The 22,308-nt window shown below is 42.9% G+C and overlaps 9 non-coding genes across 9 annotated transcripts; all 9 read right to left on the bottom strand.

Annotated features, from left to right (window-relative positions):
• Positions 1-39: 39 nt before the first annotated feature.
• Positions 40-179, bottom strand: LOC144793653 (U4 spliceosomal RNA). The gene has a single exon (XR_013603132.1). It is a non-coding gene; the product is annotated as a U4 spliceosomal RNA (small nuclear RNA).
• Positions 180-2,108: 1,929 nt separating this feature from the next.
• LOC144793042 (U4 spliceosomal RNA) lies at positions 2,109-2,248 on the bottom strand. The gene has a single exon (XR_013602713.1). It is a non-coding gene; the product is annotated as a U4 spliceosomal RNA (small nuclear RNA).
• Positions 2,249-4,177: 1,929 nt separating this feature from the next.
• LOC144793021 (U4 spliceosomal RNA) lies at positions 4,178-4,316 on the bottom strand. The gene has a single exon (XR_013602694.1). It is a non-coding gene; the product is annotated as a U4 spliceosomal RNA (small nuclear RNA).
• A 2,484-nt stretch (positions 4,317-6,800) lies between these two features.
• Positions 6,801-6,940, bottom strand: LOC144793821 (U4 spliceosomal RNA). Its single transcript, XR_013603283.1, has one exon. It is a non-coding gene; the product is annotated as a U4 spliceosomal RNA (small nuclear RNA).
• A 3,556-nt stretch (positions 6,941-10,496) lies between these two features.
• LOC144793651 (U4 spliceosomal RNA) lies at positions 10,497-10,636 on the bottom strand. The gene has a single exon (XR_013603130.1). It is a non-coding gene; the product is annotated as a U4 spliceosomal RNA (small nuclear RNA).
• A 1,929-nt stretch (positions 10,637-12,565) lies between these two features.
• LOC144793018 (U4 spliceosomal RNA) lies at positions 12,566-12,705 on the bottom strand. The gene has a single exon (XR_013602691.1). It is a non-coding gene; the product is annotated as a U4 spliceosomal RNA (small nuclear RNA).
• A 1,930-nt stretch (positions 12,706-14,635) lies between these two features.
• LOC144793020 (U4 spliceosomal RNA) lies at positions 14,636-14,774 on the bottom strand. The gene has a single exon (XR_013602693.1). It is a non-coding gene; the product is annotated as a U4 spliceosomal RNA (small nuclear RNA).
• A 3,039-nt stretch (positions 14,775-17,813) lies between these two features.
• On the bottom strand, positions 17,814-17,952 carry LOC144793063 (U4 spliceosomal RNA). The gene has a single exon (XR_013602732.1). It is a non-coding gene; the product is annotated as a U4 spliceosomal RNA (small nuclear RNA).
• Positions 17,953-20,436: 2,484 nt separating this feature from the next.
• Positions 20,437-20,576, bottom strand: LOC144793940 (U4 spliceosomal RNA). The gene has a single exon (XR_013603388.1). It is a non-coding gene; the product is annotated as a U4 spliceosomal RNA (small nuclear RNA).
• Positions 20,577-22,308: the final 1,732 nt, after the last annotated feature.

Here is a 22,308-nt window from a genome sequence, read left to right as displayed (position 1 = left end):
AAAATAAACTATCTTATTTTTTAATTACATATTCTCCAGTCTCCGAAGAGACTGTCAAAAATTGCCATTTCGACTATATTTCAAGTCTCCATGACGGGGTATTGGGTAAAGTTTTCAATAAGCAATAATCGCGCCTCGGTTAAACCTCATTGGCTACGATACTGCCACTGCGCAAAGCTAAACAATTTAGTGTGAATTTCATGCACACTTGCCCTAGTACCTCATGTTACAAAGAACATGATTCCTTTTCAAAAGATGTTATCTGTTTATGCATAACTACTCCTCCACTGCTTCTGATAGGCAATGTAAGACATATAATGGTGTTGTTTTACTAATTTCTATCAGCTCTCTGCCCCAAACCGTCGATAGCCACACGCAGAGAATTATGGGAAATTGTATGCTAAATAGCTGTACAGGTAAGCAGCAACCTCCCAAGTTATGGATTGGATGCTCAGGCAGATATACCTTCACACAAAGATGAGATCTAGGCTGCTAACCATGGGTTGTGGAAAATATAAGAAGCACAAATTCATAATAGCATCCTCAGAGGTCCCACTGTCTTCAAATGTTTACTAGAGAAGAAACGGCAATCAATTTAAAGGAAAATAAATTATAGATACATTTTTCCATATTCCATAATGCACGTCTGCCATTTCATGGCACTACATAGTTGCATTTGCTGCATTTCATTTTTAGCTTTAGGAGGTACAATATACTGGTTTCCTGGTTTTCAAAACATTTTAGGGGAAGATTCACAAGGACCTGACGCAACTGCATGGATGCATAAGTTTCCTTGAGTCAGTGCTGAATGTCCTTGTGCCACAATGAATGTGCTGTATTTACAATACAGCGCTCCATGGCGCAAGGATTAACAGATGCGTCAGAAATTCTGACGCATCTGTTGGCACAAAAGTGACGCATTGCTGGAAATGCTCATGAAAGTGACGCAAAAGGCCCTGAGTCATAACTTATGCCTGGTCTGTGCAGGCGTAGGGATTTTGACACAGTGAAGGCGTAGAGTGATGTAGTGAAATCTTGTAGATTTCAGTGCGTCAGTTCTAGAAGGCTTTTAGCGTGGGAACGCCCACCCTGCATACATTATACCTGACGCAGGTATAATGTGATGCGGGACTTTACAATGTTACACATCTCCCTAGATGCGTCACATTGTAAATGGGCCGCAACATTTACGCCGCAGCTGCGTCACAATACAGATTTTTATACTTGCCCTATATATGGCTGTGTGTACGTTGTGTGTCTCCGTCTGCATGCAGCATACAAATGTGCCAGATCTGGTAGCCCAGTTGGGCTGATGCAGCCACACAAGAGCTCTTTGCCTGACCTCATTGTCACCAATTCAAATCAGAGAGGATCCATGCAGTCTTTCAAGGCTCTCAGGTGAAAAAATGGGCCCTAGAGCAAGGAAGAAAATAGGCCCCCTTGTTGAAGTTTGGAATATAAAATACCGCAATAATCAGGGTTCAGTGGGTCCCGCAGGTCTGTGGGCGCCAGTGCAACTGCACCTGCTGCACCAACAGAAGCTACGCCCCTGTCATAGAGCTGGGTAACATCAATTACTCAGTGCCACAAAGAGCATTAGAAATAAACTTTAGATAATGTCAAACGGCAAAAACAAGAGCTTTGTCAGTTCTTGTTCTGTTTCAAACACTCCATACAATCTGTATGAACCCTCTCCACATTTTCCTACTGATAACAAATGCCTTCGCACCCAGAAAAAAACTTTCTGGGCGGTTAGTGCACATTTGAATGGGAGATGAGACCTCGGAAGAGCCCAGCCCTGCGCCGGACTGCGAGTCACCTCAGAGAGCAGAAACAAAGCCCGTCCTCTGCCCATCACTGACCCAAGTGAATCCGTGGAGCAAAGATGAGAACAAAGGGGAAGAAATAAAAGAATAACGAAAACTCATCAAGGAAAATAAATCCCTAAATTACTGCTGTATTTAAAAAGCTGAGAAAACAAAAGAGAACGTAAAGAGTAAACTGAAGCCAAATAGAGTCACCGTTTTGTCCTTGTCACAGATCACAAACCTGCAAGTAAATTGCATTGCAAAATAAACTATCTTATTTTTTAATTACATACTCTCCAGTCACCGAAGAGACTGTCAAAAATTGCCATTTCGTCTATATTTCAAGTCTCCATGACGGGGTATTGGGTAAAGTTTTCAATAAGCAATAATAGCGCCTCGGTTAAACCTCATTGGCTACGATACTGCCACTGCGCAAAGCTTAACAATTTAGTGTGAATTTCATGCACACTTGCCCTAGTACCTCATGTTACAAAGAACATGATTCCTTTTCAAAAGATGTTATCTGTTTATGCATAACTACTCCTCCACTGCTTCTGATAGGCAATGTAAGACATATAATGGTGTTGTTTTACTAAGTTCTATCAGCTCTCTGCCCCAAACCGTCGATAGCCACATGCAGAGAATTATGGGAAATTGTATGCTAAATAGCTGTCCAGGTAAGCAGCACCCTCCCAAGTTATGGATTTGATGCTCAGGCAGATATACCTTCACACAAAGATGAGATCTAGGCTGCTAACCATGGGTTGTGGAAAATATAAGAAGCACAAATTCATAATAGCATCCTCATAGGTCTCACTCTCTTCAAATGTTTACTAGAGAAGGAACGGCAATCAATTTAAAGGAAAATAAATTATAGATACATTTTTCCATATTCCATAATGCACGTCTGCCATTTCATGGCACTACATAGTTGCATTTGCTGCATTTCATTTTGAGCTTCAGGAGGTACAATATACTGGTTTCCTGGTTTTCAAAACATTTTAGGGGAAGATTCACAAGGACCTGACCCAACTGCATGGATGCATAAGTTTCCTTGAGTCAGTGCTGAATGTCCTTGTGCCACGATGAATGTGCTGTATTTACAATACAGCGCTCCATGGCGCAAGAATTAACAGATGCGTCAGAAATTCTGACGCATCTGTTGGCACAAAAGTGACGCATTGCTGGAAATGCTCATGAAAGTGACGCAAAAAGCCCTGAGTCATAACTTATGCCTGGTCTGTGCAGGCGTAGGGATTTTGACACAGTGAAGGCGTAGAGTGATGTAGTGAAATCTTGTAGATTTCAGTGCGTCAGTTCTAGAAGGCTTTTAGCGTGGGAACGCCCACCCTGCAAACATTATACCTGACGCAGGTATAATATGATGCGGGACTTTACAATGTGACACATCTCCCTAGATGCGTCACATTGTAAATGGGCCGCAACATTTATGCCGCAGCTGCGTCACAATACAGATTTTTATACTTGCCCTATATATGGCTGTGTGTACGTTGTGTGTCTCCGTCTGCATGCAGCATACAAATGTGCCAGATCTGGTAGCCCAGTTGGGCTGATGCAGCCACACAAGAGCTCTCTGCCTGACCTCATTGTCACCAATTCAAATCAGAGAGGATCCATGCAGTCTTTTAAGGCTCTCAGGTGAAAAAATGGGCCCTAGAGCAAGGAAGAAAATAGGCCCCCTTGTTGAAGTTTGGAATATAAAATACCGCAATAATCAGGGTTCAGTGGGTCCCGCAGGTCTGTGGGCGCCAGTGCAACTGCACCTGCTGCACCAACAGAAGCTACGCCCCTGTCATAGAGCTGGGTAACATCAATTACTCAGTGCCACAAAGAGCATTAGAAATAAACTTTACATAATGTCAAACGGCAAAAACAAGAGCTTTGTCAGTTCTTGTTCTGTTTCAAACACTCCATACAATCTGTATGAACCCTCTCCACATTTTCCTACTGATAACAAATGCCTTCGCTCCCAGAAAAAAACTTTCTGGGCGGTTAGTGCACATTTGAATGGGAGATGAGACCTCGGAAGAGCCCAGCCCTGCGCCGGACTGCGAGTCACCTCAGAGAGCAGAAACAAAGCCCGTCCTCTGCCCATCACTGACCCAAGCGAATCCGTGGAGCAAAGATGAGAACAAAGGGGAAGAAATAAAAGAATAACGAAAACTCATCAAGGAAAATAAATCCCTAAATTACTGCTGTATTTAAAAAGCTGAGAAAACAAAAGAGAACGTAAAGAGTAAACTGAAGCCAAATAGAGTCACCGTTTTGTCCTTGTCACAGATCACAAACCTGCAAGTAAATTGCATTGCAAAATAAACTATCTTATTTTTTAATTACATATTCTCCAGTCTCCGAAGAGACAGTCAAAAATTGCCATTTCGACTATATTTCAAGTCTCCATGACGGGGTATGGGTAAAGTTTTCAATAAGTAATAATCGCGCCTCGGTTAAACCTCATTGGCTACGATACTCCCACTGCGCAAAGCTAAACAATTTAGTGTGAATTTCATGCACACTTGCCCTAGTACCTCATGTTACAAAGAACATGGGGGCATATTACCAAGCAATAGCGATAATTATCGCTATTGCTTGGTTAGAGAGAAAATTTTACCGCTGAGCTGCGGCGATTTTTACCGCAAATAAACCTTGGTATTACCAAGGTTTATCGCAAATGCGATAAAAAACGGCCGCAATGCATGAATATCGCTGAAAAATCCGCGATATTCATGCATTACCGAGCTAATGCTCTTAGCCATATTATCCACCTCCCATTGGATAAAATGGCTAAGAACTGCTCAGAGCAGGTGTTAGATTTTGGAGATATTCGCGCTTAGCGCGAATATCTCCAAAAGTTGGTAATAGGAGATAGCGATGTTAGCGACTGTTTCCAGTCGCTAACATCTTGGCACGCCCACTTTGCATATCATTAGTGATAAATATCACTGACATGCAAAGTGGGGCCCAAGATGGTCGCTATATCCTACTAGCTGTCGCTAACTGGTGTTAGCGACAGCTAGGTAATAGGGAGATAATTTTATCTCCGCTTTCTTGGCTTTTAAAGCCAAAAAAGCGGAGATAAACCCCCTTGATAATATGCCCCATGATTCCTTTTCAAAAGATGTTATCTGTTTATGCATAACTACTCCTCCACTGCTTCTGATAGGCAATGTAAGACATATAATGGTGTTGTTTTACTAATTTCTATCAGCTCTCTGCCCCAAACCGTCGATAGCCACATGCAGAGAATTATGGGAAATTGTATGCTAAATAGCTGTCCAGGTAAGCAGCACCCTCCCAAGTTATGGATTTGATGCTCAGGCAGATATACCTTCACACAAAGATGAGATCTAGGCTGCTAACCATGGGTTGTGGAAAATATAAGAAGCACAAATTCATAATAGCATCCTCATAGGTCTCACTCTCTTCAAATGTTTACTAGAGAAGGAACGGCAATCAATTTAAAGGAAAATAAATTATAGATACATTTTTCCATATTCCATAATGCACGTCTGCCATTTCATGGCACTACATAGTTGCATTTGCTGCATTTCATTTTGAGCTTCAGGAGGTACAATATACTGGTTTCCTGGTTTTCAAAACATTTTAGGGGAAGATTCACAAGGACCTGACCCAACTGCATGGATGCATAAGTTTCCTTGAGTCAGTGCTGAATGTCCTTGTGCCACGATGAATGTGCTGTATTTACAATACAGCGCTCCATGGCGCAAGAATTAACAGATGCGTCAGAAATTCTGACGCATCTGTTGGCACAAAAGTGACGCATTGCTGGAAATGCTCATGAAAGTGACGCAAAAAGCCCTGAGTCATAACTTATGCCTGGTCTGTGCAGGCGTAGGGATTTTGACACAGTGAAGGCGTAGAGTGATGTAGTGAAATCTTGTAGATTTCAGTGCGTCAGTTCTAGAAGGCTTTTAGCGTGGGAACGCCCACCCTGCAAACATTATACCTGACGCAGGTATAATATGATGCGGGACTTTACAATGTGACACATCTCCCTAGATGCGTCACATTGTAAATGGGCCGCAACATTTATGCCGCAGCTGCGTCACAATACAGATTTTTATACTTGCCCTATATATGGCTGTGTGTACGTTGTGTGTCTCCGTCTGCATGCAGCATACAAATGTGCCAGATCTGGTAGCCCAGTTGGGCTGATGCAGCCACACAAGAGCTCTCTGCCTGACCTCATTGTCACCAATTCAAATCAGAGAGGATCCATGCAGTCTTTCAAGGCTCTCAGGTGAAAAAATGGGCCCTAGAGCAAGGAAGAAAATAGGCCCCCTTGTTGAAGTTTGGAATATAAAATACCGCAATAATCAGGGTTCAGTGGGTCCCGCAGGTCTGTGGGCGCCAGTGCAACTGCACCTGCTGCACCAACAGAAGCTACGCCCCTGTCATAGAGCTGGGTAACATCAATTACTCAGTGCCACAAAGAGCATTAGAAATAAACTTTACATAATGTCAAACGTCAAAAACAAGAGCTTTGTCAGTTCTTGTTCTGTTTCAAACACTCCATACAATCTGTATGAACCCTCTCCACATTTTCCTACTGATAACAAATGCCTTCGCTCCCAGAAAAAAACTTTCTGGGCGGTTAGTGCACATTTGAATGGGAGATGAGACCTCGGAATAGCCCAGCCCTGCGCCGGACTGCGAGTCACCTCAGAGAGCAGAAACAAAGCCCGTCCTCTGCCCATCACTGACCCAAGCGAATCCGTGGAGCAAAGATGAGAACAAAGGGGAAGAAATAAAAGAATAACGAAAACTCATCAAGGAAAATAAATCCCTAAATTACTGCTGTATTTAAAAAGCTGAGAAAACAAAAGAGAACGTAAAGAGTAAACTGAAGCCAAATAGAGTCACCGTTTTGTCCTTGTCACAGATCACAAACCTGCAAGTAAATTGCATTGCAAAATAAATTATCTTATTTTTTAATTACATACTCTCCAGTCACCGAAGAGACTGTCAAAAATTGCCATTTCAACTATATTTCAAGTCTCCATGACGGGGTATTGGGTAAAGTTTTCAATAAGCAATAATCGCGCCTCGGTTAAACCTCATTGGCTACGATACTGCCACTGCGCAAAGCTAAACAATTTAGTGTGAATTTCATGCACACTTGCCCTAGTACCTCATGTTACAAAGAACATGATTCCTTTTCAAAAGATGTTATCTGTTTATGCATAACTACTCCTCCACTGCTTCTGATAGGCAATGTAAGACATATAATGGTGTTGTTTTACTAAGTTCTATCAGCTCTCTGCCCCAAAAGCGTCGATAGCCACACGCAGAGAATTATGGGAAATTGTATGCTAAATAGCTGTACAGGTAAGCAGCACCCTCCCAAGTTATGGATTTGATGCTCAGGCAGATATACCTTCACACAAAGATGAGATCTAGGCTGCTAACCATGGGTTGTGGAAAATATAAGAAGCACAAATTCATAATAGCATCCTCATAGGTCCCACTGTCTTCAAATGTTTACTAGAGAAGGAACGGCAATCAATTTAAAGGAAAATAAATTATAGATAAATTTTTCCATATTCCATAATGCACGTCTGCCATTTCATGGCACTACATAGTTGCATTTGCTGCATTTCATTTTTAGCTTTAGGAGGTACAATATACTGGTTTCCTGGTTTTCAAAACATTTTAGGGGAAGATTCACAAGGACCTGACGCAACTGCATGGATGCATAAGTTTCCTTGAGTCAGTGCTGAATGTCCTTGTGCCACGATGAATGTGCTGTATTTACAATACAGCGCTCCATGGCGCAAGGATTAACAGATGCATCAGAAATTCTGACGCATCTGTTGGCACGAAAGTGACGCATTGCTGGAAATGCTCATGAAAGTGACGCAAAAAGCCCTGAGTCATAACTTATGCCTGGTCTGTGCAGGCGTAGGGATTTTGACACAGTGAAGGCGTAGAGTGATGTAGTGAAATCTTGTAGATTTCAGTGCGTCAGTTCTAGAAGGCTTTTAGCGTGGGAACCCCCACCCTGCATACATTATACCTGACGCAGGTATAATATGATGCGGGACTTTACAATGTGACACATCTCCCTAGATGCGTCACATTGTAAATGGGCCACAACATTTATGCCGCAGCTGCGTCACAATACAGATTTTTATACTTGCCCTATATATGGCTGTGTGTACGTTGTGTGTCTCCGTCTGCATGCAGCATACAAATGTGCCAGATCTGGTAGCCCAATTGGGCTGATGCAGCCACACAAGAGCTTTCCATATTCCATAATGCACGTCTGCCATTTCATGGCACTACATAGTTGCATTTGCTGCATTTCATTTTTAGCTTTAGGAGGTACAATATACTGGTTTCCTGGTTTTCAAAACATTTTAGGGGAAGATTCACAAGGATCTGACGCAACTGCATGGATGCATAAGTTTCCTTTAGTCAGTGCTGAATGTCCTTGTGCCACGATGAATGTCCTGTATTTACAATACTATTTACAACAAGGGGGGGGTGATGGACAGAGTCTTTGAATTAAGCAGAGTTCTCTCACCCTGTCAAGAGATCAGGGCTAGATCCAACACCGTTTTTTAGCTCATTGCACCATCCCAGTTTCAGAACCTGGCTGTATGCAAATTAGTCTGTCCCTGGCCCAGTGCATCATGGGAACAGGGCAGACCAGACTACAAAAGCCAATTCTTACACTGGGAAGGAAACAAGCTTCCAGGGACCGGTTTCTGCCATTTCAGGCGTCTTCGGCCCGACTTGCTTGAATCCTGGTGGTGCAATGAGCAAGGGACTCACATCTGAGTATGCCCTTCCACGCTTAGGGTGGACAAAATTATTTACAACAAGGGGGGGTGATGGACAGAGTCTCTGAATTAAGCAGAGTACTCTCACCCAGTCAAGAGATCAGGGCTAGATCCAACACCGTTTTTTAGCTCATGGGGCAGTGAGATAAATAACGGTGATGGATCAAGCCCTGATCTTTGGACTGGGTAAGAGTGGTCTGCTTAATTCAGACACTCTGTTCATCACCACCCCCTTTTCTGTATCGTTTTTGGCCACTATAGGTGTGGCAGGGTATACTCAGACATGAGTCCCTTTCTCACTGCTCCATCAGGATTCAAGCAAGCCGGGCTGAAGAGGCTGAAAGGCCAGAAACCGGTCCCCGGTAGCTTGTCTCCTTTCTGGTGAAGAATTGGCTTGGTAGTTTGGTCTGCCCTGTTCCCATGATGCACTGGGCCAGGGACAGACTAATTTGCATATAGCCAGGTTCTGAGCTGGGATGGGGCAGTGAGATAAATAACGGTGATGGATCAAGCCCTGGTCTTTGGACTGGGTAAGAGTGGCCTGCTTAATTCAGACACTCTGTTCATCACCACCCCCTTTTCTGTATCGTATTTACAATACAGCGCTCCATGGCGCAAGAATTAACAGATGCGTCAGAAATTCTGACGCATCTGTTGGCACAAAAGTGACGCATTGCTGGAAATGCTCATGAAAGTGACGCAAAAAGCCCTGAGTCATAACTTATGCCTGGTCTGTGCAGGCGTAGGGATTTTGACACAGTGAAGGCGTAGAGTGATGTAGTGAAATCTTGTAGATTTCAGTGCGTCAGTTCTAGAAGGCTTTTAGCGTGGGAACGCCCACCCTGCATACATTATACCTGACGCAGGTATAATATGATGCGGGACTTTACAATGTGACACATCTCCCTAGATGCGTCACATTGTAAATGGGCCGCAACATTTATGCCGCAGCTGCGTCACAATACAGATTTTTATACTTGCCCTATATATGGCTGTGTGTACGTTGTGTGTCTCCGTCTGCATGCAGCATACAAATGTGCCAGATCTGGTAGCCCAGTTGGGCTGATGCAGCCACACAAGAGCTCTTTGCCTGACCTCATTGTCACCAATTCAAATCAGAGAGGATCCATGCAGTCTTTCAAGGCTCTCAGGTGAAAAAATGGGCCCTAGAGCAAGGAAAAAAATAGGCCCTCTTGTTGAAGTTTGGAATATAAAATACCGCAATAATCAGGGTTCAGTGGGTCCCGCAGGTCTGTGGGCGCCAGTGCAACTGCACCTGCTGCACCAACAGAAGCTACGCCCCTGTCATAGAGCTGGGTAACATCAATTACTCAGTGCCACAAAGAGCATTAGAAATAAACTTTACATAATGTCAAACGGCAAAAACAAGAGCTTTGTCAGTTCTTGTTCTGTTTCAAACACTCCATACAATCTGTATGAACCCTCTCCACATTTTCCTACTGATAACAAATGCCTTCGCTCCCAGAAAAAAACTTTCTGGGCGGTTAGTGCACATTTGAATGGGAGATGAGACCTCGGAAGAGCCCAGCCCTGCGCCGGACTGCGAGTCACCTCAGAGAGCAGAAACAAAGCCCGTCCTCTGCCCATCACTGACCCAAGCGAATCCGTGCGGCAAAGATGAGAACAAAGGGGAAGAAATAAAAGAATAATGAAAACTCATCAAGGTAAATAAATCCCTAAATTACTGCTGTATTTAAAAAGCTGAGAAAACAAAAGAGAACGTAAAGAGTAAACTGAAGCCAAATAGAGTCACCGGTTTGTCCTTGTCACAGATCACAAACCTGCAAGTAAATTGCATTGCAAAATAAACTATCTTATTTTTTAATTACATATTCTCCAGTCTCCGAAGAGACTGTCAAAAATTGCCATTTCGACTATATTTCAAGTCTCCATGACGGGGTATTGGGTAAAGTTTTCAATAAGCAATAATCGCGCCTCGGTTAAACCTCATTGGCTACGATACTGCCACTGCGCAAAGCTAAACAATTTAGTGTGAATTTCATGCACACTTGCCCTAGTACCTCATGTTACAAAGAACATGATTCCTTTTCAAAAGATGTTATCTGTTTATGCATAACTACTCCTCCACTGCTTCTGATAGGCAATGTAAGACATATAATGGTGTTGTTTTACTAATTTCTATCAGCTCTCTGCCCCAAACCGTCGATAGCCACACGCAGAGAATTATGGGAAATTGTATGCTAAATAGCTGTACAGGTAAGCAGCAACCTCCCAAGTTATGGATTGGATGCTCAGGCAGATATACCTTCACACAAAGATGAGATCTAGGCTGCTAACCATGGGTTGTGGAAAATATAAGAAGCACAAATTCATAATAGCATCCTCATAGGTCCCACTGTCTTCAAATGTTTACTAGAGAAGAAACGGCAATCAATTTAAAGGAAAATAAATTATAGATACATTTTTCCATATTCCATAATGCACGTCTGCCATTTCATGGCACTACATAGTTGCATTTGCTGCATTTCATTTTTAGCTTTAGGAGGTACAATATACTGGTTTCCTGGTTTTCAAAACATTTTAGGGGAAGATTCACAAGGACATGACGCAACTGCATGGATGCATAAGTTTCCTTGAGTCAGTGCTGAATGTCCTTGTGCCGCAATGAATGTGCTGTATTTACAATACAGCGCTCCATGGCGCAAGGATTAACAGATGCGTCAGAAATTCTGACGCATCTGTTGGCACAAAAGTGACGCATTGCTGGAAATGCTCATGAAAGTGACGCAAAAGGCCCTGAGTCATAACTTATGCCTGGTCTGTGCAGGCGTAGGGATTTTGACACAGTGAAGGCGTAGAGTGATGTAGTGAAATCTTGTAGATTTCAGTGCGTCAGTTCTAGAAGGCTTTTAGCGTGGGAACGCCCACCCTGCATACATTATACCTGACGCAGGTATAATGTGATGCGGGACTTTACAATGTTACACATCTCCCTAGATGCGTCACATTGTAAATGGGCCGCAACATTTACGCCGCAGCTGCGTCACAATACAGATTTTTATACTTGCCCTATATATGGCTGTGTGTACGTTGTGTGTCTCCGTCTGCATGCAGCATACAAATGTGCCAGATCTGGTAGCCCAGTTGGGCTGATGCAGCCACACAAGAGCTCTTTGCCTGACCTCATTGTCACCAATTCAAATCAGAGAGGATCCATGCAGTCTTTCAAGGCTCTCAGGTGAAAAAATGGGCCCTAGAGCAAGGAAGAAAATAGGCCCCCTTGTTGAAGTTTGGAATATAAAATACCGCAATAATCAGGGTTCAGTGGGTCCCGCAGGTCTGTGGGCGCCAGTGCAACTGCACCTGCTGCACCAACAGAAGCTACGCCCCTGTCATAGAGCTGGGTAACATCAATTACTCAGTGCCACAAAGAGCATTAGAAATAAACTTTAGATAATGTCAAACGGCAAAAACAAGAGCTTTGTCAGTTCTTGTTCTGTTTCAAACACTCCATACAATCTGTATGAACCCTCTCCACATTTTCCTACTGATAACAAATGCCTTCGCACCCAGAAAAAAACTTTCTGGGCGGTTAGTGCACATTTGAATGGGAGATGAGACCTCGGAAGAGCCCAGCCCTGCGCCGGACTGCGAGTCACCTCAGAGAGCAGAAACAAAGCCCGTCCTCTGCCCATCACTGACCCAAGCGAATCCGTGGAGCAAAGATGAGAACAAAGGGGAAGAAATAAAAGAATAACGAAAACTCATCAAGGAAAATAAATCCCTAAATTACTGCTGTATTTAAAAAGCTGAGAAAACAAAAGAGAACGTAAAGAGTAAACTGAAGCCAAATAGAGTCACCGTTTTGTCCTTGTCACAGATCACAAACCTGCAAGTAAATTGCATTGCAAAATAAACTATCTTATTTTTTAATTACATACTCTCCAGTCACCGAAGAGACTGTCAAAAATTGCCATTTCGTCTATATTTCAAGTCTCCATGACGGGGTATTGGGTAAAGTTTTCAATAAACAATAATCGCGCCTCGGTTAAACCTCATTGGCTACGATACTGCCACTGCGCAAAGCTTAACAATTTAGTGTGAATTTCATGCACACTTGCCCTAGTAACTCATGTTACAAAGAACATGATTCCTTTTCAAAAGATGTTATCTGTTTATGCATAACTACTCCTCCACTGCTTCTGATAGGCAATGTAAGACATATAATGGTGTTGTTTTACTAAGTTCTATCAGCTCTCTGCCCCAAAAGCGTCGATAGCCACACGCAGAGAATTATGGGAAATTGTATGCTAAATAGCTGTACAGGTAAGCAGCACCCTCCCAAGTTATGGATTTGATACTCAGGCAGATATACCTTCACACAAAGATGAGATCTAGGCTGCTAACCATGGGTTTTGGAAAATATAAGAAGCACAAATTCATAATAGCATCCTCATAGGTCCCACTGTCTTCAAATGTTTACTAGAGAAGGAACGGCAATCAATTTAAAGGAAAATAAATTATAGATACATTTTTCCATATTCCATAATGCACGTCTGCCATTTCATGGCACTACATAGTTGCATTTGCTGCATTTTATTTTTAGCTTTAGGAGGTACAATATACTTGTTTCCTGGTTTTCAAAACATTTTAGGGGAATATTCACAAGGACCTGACGCAACTGCATGGATGCATAAGTTTCCTTGAGTCAGTGCTGAATGTCCTTGTGCCACGATGAATGTGCTGTATTTACAATACAGCGCTCCATGGCGCAAGAATTAACAGATGCGTCAGAAATTCTGACGCATCTGTTGGCACAAAAGTGACGCATTGCTGGAAATGCTCATGAAAGTGACGCAAAAAGCCCTGAGTCATAACTTATGCCTGGTCTGTGCAGGCGTAGGGATTTTGACACAGTGAAGGCGTAGAGTGATGTAGTGAAATCTTTTAGATTTCAGTGCGTCAGTTCTAGAAGGCTTTTAGCGTGGGAACGCCCACCCTGCATACATTATACCCAACGCAGGTATAATATGATGCGGGACTTTACAATGTGACACATCTCCCTAGATGCGTCACATTGTAAATGGGCCGCAACATTTATGCCGCAGCTGCGTCACAATACAGATTTTTATACTTGCCCTATATATGGCTGTGTGTACGTTGTGTGTCTCCGTCTGCATGCAGCATACAAATGTGCCTGATCTGGTAGCCCAGTTGGGCTGATGCAGCCACACAAGAGCTCTTTGCCTGACCTCATTGTCACCAATTCAAATCAGAGAGGATCCATGCAGTCTTTCAAGGCTCTCAGGTGAAAAAATGGGCCCTAGAGCAAGGAAGAAAATAGGCCCCCTTGTTGAAGTTTGGAATATAAAATACCGCAATAATCAGGGTTCAGTGGGTCCCGCAGGTCTGTGGGCGCCAGTGCAACTGCACCTGCTGCACCAACAGAAGCTACGCCCCTGTCATAGAGCTGGGTAACATCAATTACTCAGTGCCACAAAGAGCATTAGAAATAAACTTTACATAATGTCAAACGGCAAAAACAAGAGCTTTGTCAGTTCTTGTTCTGTTTCAAACACTCCATACAATCTGTATGAACCCTCTCCACATTTTCCTACTGATAACAAATGCCTTCGCTCCCAGAAAAAAACTTTCTGGGCGGTTAGTGCACATTTGAATGGGAGATGAGACCTCGGAAGAGCCCAGCCCTGCGCCGGACTGCGAGTCACCTCAGAGAGCAGAAACAAAGCCCGTCCTCTGCCCATCACTGACCCAAGCGAATCCGTGGAGCAAAGATGAGAACAAAGGGGAAGAAATAAAAGAATAACGAAAACTCATCAAGGAAAATAAATCCCTAAATTACTGCTGTATTTAAAAAGCTGAGAAAACAAAAGAGAACGTAAAGAGTAAACTGAAGCCAAATAGAGTCACCGTTTTGTCCTTGTCACAGATCACAAACCTGCAAGTAAATTGCATTGCAAAATAAACTATCTTATTTTTTAATTACATATTCTCCAGTCTCCGAAGAGACAGTCAAAAATTGCCATTTCGACTATATTTCAAGTCTCCATGACGGGGTATGGGTAAAGTTTTCAATAAGTAATAATCGCGCCTCGGTTAAACCTCATTGGCTACGATACTCCCACTGCGCAAAGCTAAACAATTTAGTGTGAATTTCATGCACACTTGCCCTAGTACCTCATGTTACAAAGAACATGGGGGCATATTACCAAGCAATAGCGATAATTATCGCTATTGCTTGGTTAGAGAGAAAATTTTACCGCTGAGCTGCGGCGATTTTTACCGCAAATAAACCTTGGTATTACCAAGGTTTATCGCAAATGCGATAAAAAACGTCCGCAATGCATGAATATCGCTGAAAAATCAGCGATATTCATGCATTACCGAGCTAATGCTCTTAGCCATATTATCCACCTCCCATTGGATAAAATGGCTAAGAACTGGTCAGAGCAGGTGTTAGATTTTGGAGATATTCGCGCTTAGCGCGAATATCTCCAAAAGTTGGTAATAGGAGATAGCGATGTTAGCGACTGTTTCCAGTCGCTAACATCTTGGCACGCCCACTTTGCATATCATTAGTGATAAATATCACTGACATGCAAAGTGGGGCCCAAGATGGTCGCTATCTCCTACTAGCTGTCGCTAACTGGTGTTAGCGACAGCTAGGTAATAGGGAGATAATTTTATCTCCGCTTTCTTGGCTTTTAAAGCCAAAAAAGCGGAGATAAACCCCCTTGATAATATGCCCCATGATTCCTTTTCAAAAGATGTTATCTGTTTATGCATAACTACTCCTCCACTGCTTCTGATAGGCAATGTAAGACATATAATGGTGTTGTTTTACTAATTTCTATCAGCTCTCTGCCCCAAACCGTCGATAGCCACATGCAGAGAATTATGGGAAATTGTATGCTAAATAGCTGTCCAGCTAAGCAGCACCCTCCCAAGTTATGGATTTGATGCTCAGGCAGATATACCTTCACACAAAGATGAGATCTAGGCTGCTAACCATGGGTTGTGGAAAATATAAGAAGCACAAATTCATAATAGCATCCTCATAGGTCTCACTCTCTTCAAATGTTTACTAGAGAAGGAACGGCAATCAATTTAAAGGAAAATAAATTATAGATACATTTTTCCATATTCCATAATGCACGTCTGCCATTTCATGGCACTACATAGTTGCATTTGCTGCATTTCATTTTGAGCTTCAGGAGGTACAATATACTGGTTTCCTGGTTTTCAAAACATTTTAGGGGAAGATTCACAAGGACCTGACGCAACTGCATGGATGCATAAGTTTCCTTGAGTCAGTGCTGAATGTCCTTGTGCCACGATGAATGTGCTGTATTTACAATACAGCGCTCCATGGCGCAAGAATTAACAGATGCGTCAGAAATTCTGACGCATCTGTTGGCACAATAGTGACGCATTGCTGGAAATGCTCATGAAAGTGACGCAAAAAGCCCTGAGTCATAACTTATGCCTGGTCTGTGCAGGCGTAGGGATTTTGACACAGTGAAGGCGTAGAGTGATGTAGTGAAATCTTGTAGATTTCAGTGCGTCAGTTCTAGAAGGCTTTTAGCGTGGGAACGCCCACCCTGCAAACATTATACCTGACGCAGGTATAATATGATGCGGGACTTTACAATGTGACACATCTCCCTAGATGCGTCACATTGTAAATGGGCCGCAACATTTATGCCGCAGCTGCGTCACAATACAGATTTTTATATTTGCCCTATATATGGCTGTGTGTACGTTGTGTGTCTCCGTCTGCATGCAGCATACAAATGTGCCAGATCTGGTAGCCCAGTTGGGCTGATGCAGCCACACAAGAGCTCTCTGCCTGACCTCATTGTCACCAATTCAAATCAGAGAGGATCCATGCAGTCTTTTAAGGCTCTCAGGTGAAAAAATGGGCCCTAGAGCAAGGAAGAAAATAGGCCCCCTTGTTGAAGTTTGGAATATAAAATACCGCAATAATCAGGGTTCAGTGGGTCCCGCAGGTCTGTGGGCGCCAGTGCAACTGCACCTGCTGCACCAACAGAAGCTACGCCCCTGTCATAGAGCTGGGTAACATCAATTACTCAGTGCCACAAAGAGCATTAGAAATAAACTTTACATAATGTCAAACGGCAAAAACAAGAGCTTTGTCAGTTCTTGTTCTGTTTCAAACACTCCATACAATCTGTATGAACCCTCTCCACATTTTCCTACTGATAACAAATGCCTTCGCTCCCAGAAAAAAACATTCTGGGCGGTTAGTGCACATTTGAATGGGAGATGAGACCTCGGAAGAGCCCAGCCCTGCGCCGGACTGCGAGTCACCTCAGAGAGCAGAAACAAAGCCCGTCCTCTGCCCATCACTGACCCAAGCGAATCCGTGGAGCAAAGATGAGAACAAAGGGGAAGAAATAAAAGAATAACGAAAACTCATCAAGGAAAATAAATCCCTAAATTACTGCTGTATTTAAAAAGCTGAGAAAACAAAAGAGAACGTAGGGGTATATTATCAACAACTAGCGATAATTTTTGTCTCTAACTTGTTTAGAGACAAAAATTATCGCCGCACATCGGCGATTTTTATCGCAGATAAACCTTGCTATTAGCAAGGTTTATCGCAAATGCGATAAAAAACGCCCGCAATGCATGAATATCGCTGAAAAGTCAGCGATATTCATGCATTATCGAGCAAATGCTCTTAGCCATGTTATCCACCTCCCATTGGATAACATGGCTAAGAACTTCTCAGGGCAGGTGTTAGCTTTTGGAGATATTCGCCCTTAGCGCAAATATCTCCAAAAGTTGGTAATAGGAGATAGCGATGTTAGCGACTGTTTCCAGTCGCTAACATCTTTGCACGCCCACTTTGCATATCATTAGTGATAAATATCACTGACATGCAAAGTGGGGCCCATGATGGTCGCTATCTCCTATTAGCTGTCGCTAACTGGTGTTAGCGACAGCTTGGTAATAGGGAGATAATTTTATCTCCGCTTTCTTGGCTTTTAAAGCCAAAAAAGCGGAGATAAAACCCCTTGATAATATACCCCGTAAAGAGTAAACTGAAGCCAAATAGAGTCACCGTTTTGTCCTTGTCACAGATCACAAACCTGCAAGTAAATTGCATTGCAAAATAAACTATCTTATTTTTTAATTACATATTCTCCAGTCTCCGAAGAGACAGTCAAAAATTGCCATTTCAACTATATTTCAAGTCTCCATGACGGGGTATGGGTAAAGTTTTCAATAAGTAATAATCGCGCCTCGGTTAAACCTCATTGGCTACGATACTCCCACTGCGCAAAGCTAAACAATTTAGTGTGAATTTCATGCACACTTGCCCTAGTACCTCATGTTACAAAGAACATGGGGTCATATTACCAAGCAATAGCGATAATTATCGCTATTGCTTGGTTAGAGAGAAAATTTTACCGCTGAGCTGCGGCGATTTTTACCGCAAATAAACCTTGGTATTACCAAGGTTTATCGCAAATGCGATAAAAAACGGCCGCAATGCATGAATATCGCTGAAAAATCCGCGATATTCATGCATTACCGAGCTAATGCTCTTAGCCATATTATCCACCTCCCATTGGATAAAATGGCTAAGAACTGCTCAGAGCAGGTGTTAGATTTTGGAGATATTCGCGCTTAGCGCGAATATCTCCAAAAGTTGGTAATAGGAGATAGCGATGTTAGCGACTGTTTCCAGTCGCTAACATCTTGGCACGCCCACTTTGCATATCATTAGTGATAAATATCACTGACATGCAAAGTGGGGCCCAAGATGGTCGCTATCTCCTACTAGCTGTCGCTAACTGGTGTTAGCGACAGCTAGGTAATAGGGAGATAATTTTATCTCCGCTTTCTTGGCTTTTAAAGCCAAAAAAGCGGAGATAAACCCCCTTGATAATATGCCCCATGATTCCTTTTCAAAAGATGTTATCTGTTTATGCATAACTACTCCTCCACTGCTTCTGATAGGCAATGTAAGACATATAATGGTGTTGTTTTACTAATTTCTATCAGCTCTCTGCCCCAAACCGTCGATAGCCACATGCAGAGAATTATGGGAAATTGTATGCTAAATAGCTGTCCAGGTAAGCAGCACCCTCCCAAGTTATGGATTTGATGCTCAGGCAGATATACCTTCACACAAAGATGAGATCTAGGCTGCTAACCATGGGTTGTGGAAAATATAAGAAGCACAAATTCATAATAGCATCCTCATAGGTCTCACTCTCTTCAAATGTTTACTAGAGAAGGAACGGCAATCAATTTAAAGGAAAATAAATTATAGATACATTTTTCCATATTCCATAATGCACGTCTGCCATTTCATGGCACTACATAGTTGCATTTGCTGCATTTCATTTTGAGCTTCAGGAGGTACAATATACTGGTTTCCTGGTTTTCAAAACATTTTAGGGAAAGATTCACAAGGACCTGACCCAACTGCATGGATGCATAAGTTTCCTTGAGTCAGTGCTGAATGTCCTTGTGCCACGATGAATGTGCTGTATTTACAATACAGCGCTCCATGGCGCAAGAATTAACAGATGCGTCAGAAATTCTGACGCATCTGTTGGCACAAAAGTGACGCATTGCTGGAAATGCTCATGAAAGTGACGCAAAAAGCCCTGAGTCATAACTTATGCCTGGTCTGTGCAGGCGTAGGGATTTTGACACAGTGAAGGCGTAGAGTGATGTAGTGAAATCTTGTAGATTTCAGTGCGTCAGTTCTAGAAGGCTTTTAGCGTGGGAACGCCCACCCTGCAAACATTATACCTGACGCAGGTATAATATGATGCGGGACTTTACAATGTGACACATCTCCCTAGATGCGTCACATTGTAAATGGGCCGCAACATTTATGCCGCAGCTGCGTCACAATACAGATTTTTATACTTGCCCTATATATGGCTGTGTGTACGTTGTGTGTCTCCGTCTGCATGCAGCATACAAATGTGCCAGATCTGGTAGCCCAGTTGGGCTGATGCAGCCACACAAGAGCTCTCTGCCTGACCTCATTGTCACCAATTCAAATCAGAGAGGATCCATGCAGTCTTTCAAGGCTCTCAGGTGAAAAAATGGGCCCTAGAGCAAGGAAGAAAATAGGCCCCCTTGTTGAAGTTTGGAATATAAAATACCGCAATAATCAGGGTTCAGTGGGTCCCGCAGGTCTGTGGGCGCCAGTGCAACTGCACCTGCTGCACCAACAGAAGCTACGCCCCTGTCATAGAGCTGGGTAACATCAATTACTCAGTGCCACAAAGAGCATTAGAAATAAACTTTACATAATGTCAAACGTCAAAAACAAGAGCTTTGTCAGTTCTTGTTCTGTTTCAAACACTCCATACAATCTGTATGAACCCTCTCCACATTTTCCTACTGATAACAAATGCCTTCGCTCCCAGAAAAAAACTTTCTGGGCGGTTAGTGCACATTTGAATGGGAGATGAGACCTCGGAATAGCCCAGCCCTGCGCAGGACTGCGAGTCACCTCAGAGAGCAGAAACAAAGCCCGTCCTCTGCCCATCACTGACCCAAGCGAATCCGTGGAGCAAAGATGAGAACAAAGGGGAAGAAATAAAAGAATAACGAAAACTCATCAAGGAAAATAAATCCCTAAATTACTGCTGTATTTAAAAAGCTGAGAAAACAAAAGAGAACGTAAAGAGTAAACTGAAGCCAAATAGAGTCACCGTTTTGTCCTTGTCACAGATCACAAACCTGCAAGTAAATTGCATTGCAAAATAAACTATCTTATTTTTTAATTACATACTCTCCAGTCACCGAAGAGACTGTCAAAAATTGCCATTTCAACTATATTTCAAGTCTCCATGACGGGGTATTGGGTAAAGTTTTCAATAAGCAATAATCGCGCCTCGGTTAAACCTCATTGGCTACGATACTGCCACTGCGCAAAACTAAACAATTTAGTGTGAATTTCATGCACACTTGCCCTAGTACCTCATGTTACAAAGAACATGATTCCTTTTCAAAATATGTTATCTGTTTATGCATAACTACTCCTCCACTGCTTCTGATAGGCAATGTAAGACATATAATGGTGTTGTTTTACTAAGTTCTATCAGCTCTCTGCCCCAAAAGCGTCGATAGCCACACGCAGAGAATTATGGGAAATTGTATGCTAAATAGTTGTACAGGTAAGCAGCACCCTCCCAAGTTATGGATTTGATGCTCAGGCAGATATACCTTCACACAAAGATGAGATCTAGGCTGCTAACCATGGGTTGTGGAAAATATAAGAAGCACAAATTCATAATAGCATCCTCATAGGTCCCACTGTCTTCAAATGTTTACTAGAGAAGGAACGGCAATCAATTTAAAGGAAAATAAATTATAGATACATTTTTCCATATTCCATAATGCACGTCTGCCATTTCATGGCACTACATAGTTGCATTTACTGCATTTCATTTTTAGCTTTAGGAGGTACAATATACTTGTTTCCTGGTTTTCAAAACATTTTAGGGGAATATTCACAAGGACCTGACGCAACTGCATGGATGCATAAGTTTCCTTGAGTCAGTGCTGAATGTCCTTGTGCCACGATGAATGTGCTGTATTTACAATACAGCGCTCCATGGCGCAAGAATTAAAAGATGCGTCAGAAATTCTGACGCATCTGTTGGCACAAAAGTGACGCATTGCTGGAAATGCTCATGAAAGTGACGCAAAAAGCCCTGAGTCATAACTTATGCCTGGTCTGTGCAGGCGTAGGGATTTTGACACAGTGAAGGCGTAGAGTGATGTAGTGAAATCTTGTAGATTTCAGTGCGTCAGTTCTAGAAGGCTTTTAGCGTGGGAACGCCCACCCTGCATACATTATACCTGATGCAGGTATAATATGATGCAGGACTTTACAATGTGACACATCTCCCTAGATGCGTCACATTGTAAATGGGCCGCAACATTTATGCCGCAGCTGCGTCACAATCCAGATTTTTATACTTGCCCTATATATGGCTGTGTGTACGTTGTGTGTCTCCGTCTGCATGCAGCATACAAATGTGCCAGATATGGTAGCCCAGTTGGGCTGATGCAGCCACACAAGAGCTCTTTGCCTGACCTCATTGTCACCAATTCAAATCAGAGAGGATCCATGCAGTCTTTCAAGGCTCTCAGGTGAAAAAATGGGCCCTAGAGCAAGGAAGAAAATAGGCCCCCTTGTTGAAGTTTGGATTATAAAATACCGCAATAATCAGGGTTCAGTGGGTCCCGCAGGTCTGTGGGCGCCAGTGCAACTGCACCTGCTGCACCAACAGAAGCTACGCCCCTGTCATAGAGCTGGGTAACATCAATTACTCAGTGCCACAAAGAGCATTAGAAATAAAATTTACATAATGTCAAACGGCAAAAACAAGAGCTTTGTCAGTTCTTGTTCTGTTTCAAACACTCCATACAATCTGTATGAACCCTCTCCACATTTTCCTACTGATAACAAATGCCTTCGCTCCCAGAAAAAAACTTTCTGGGCGGTTAGTGCACATTTGAATGGGAGATGAGACCTCGGAAGAGCCCAGCCCTGCGCCGGACTGCGAGTCACCTCAGAGAGCAGAAACAAAGCCCGTCCTCTGCCCATCACTGACCCAAGCGAATCCGTGGAGCAAAGATGAGAACAAAGGGGAAGAAATAAA

Source organism: Lissotriton helveticus, chromosome 11 (assembly GCF_964261635.1).
Source record: "Lissotriton helveticus chromosome 11, aLisHel1.1, whole genome shotgun sequence".
Taxonomy (NCBI): Eukaryota; Metazoa; Chordata; class Amphibia; order Caudata; family Salamandridae; genus Lissotriton; species Lissotriton helveticus.
The sequence above is the reverse complement of the archived record's forward strand: the minus strand, read 5'-3'. Positions and strand labels throughout refer to the sequence as shown.